The following is a 330-nucleotide window of genomic DNA, read 5'->3' as shown; positions in this document are numbered from 1 at the left end:
ATTTTTTAATTACCGGGCGAATTATCGGGAGTCACTGCGCCGAGAAACCATTAGCTTTTTCACAGCGCCGCGACTTTCGTCGCAGTTTTTATTTTTTGAGTACAGAGATTAAGAGATGAAACGGGCGTTGCTGTGTGCGAAATTTAATTCTCCATCGAACAGCGTTAGTTTCATTCCCTAATATTAATTAAGAGGGGAGAGACGATTTTTTAATTGGCCTGCGAATTATTCATTAAGTTTTTCATAGCGCCGTAAATTGCGTCGCAGTTTTTAATTTTCTATTACAGAGATTAAGGGATCAAACGGGGGTTGCTGGATGGGGAATTTAAT

This window comes from Diachasma alloeum, unplaced genomic scaffold (genome assembly GCF_001412515.2).
Source record: "Diachasma alloeum isolate Michigan unplaced genomic scaffold, Dall2.0 Dall_scaffold_01411, whole genome shotgun sequence".
Classification (NCBI taxonomy): Eukaryota; Metazoa; Arthropoda; class Insecta; order Hymenoptera; family Braconidae; genus Diachasma; species Diachasma alloeum.
Note: the sequence above shows the minus strand (reverse complement) of the source record.